The following is a 234-nucleotide window of genomic DNA, read 5'->3' as shown; positions in this document are numbered from 1 at the left end:
TTGCATTCTGCCACGTTGCACTGGAGCCTCACTTACACTTCAAAGCTTCTGTTTATGTTTTTCTATTATTCTTCATCTATCAAATACTTCATTTATTATATATTGATTGTTCACCCATTCATTCATTTATGCTTTGTATAATCTTTATTTCCTTCCCGTTATGCTTCCTGTTTAAAATACCCCCCCCCTCCCCCCCACACACACCCGCCGCGATACACACAGGTCAGGAAATCG

Source organism: Penaeus monodon, chromosome 28 (assembly GCF_015228065.2).
Source record: "Penaeus monodon isolate SGIC_2016 chromosome 28, NSTDA_Pmon_1, whole genome shotgun sequence".
NCBI classification, from domain to species: Eukaryota; Metazoa; Arthropoda; class Malacostraca; order Decapoda; family Penaeidae; genus Penaeus; species Penaeus monodon.
This window is presented reverse-complemented; position numbering follows the sequence as displayed.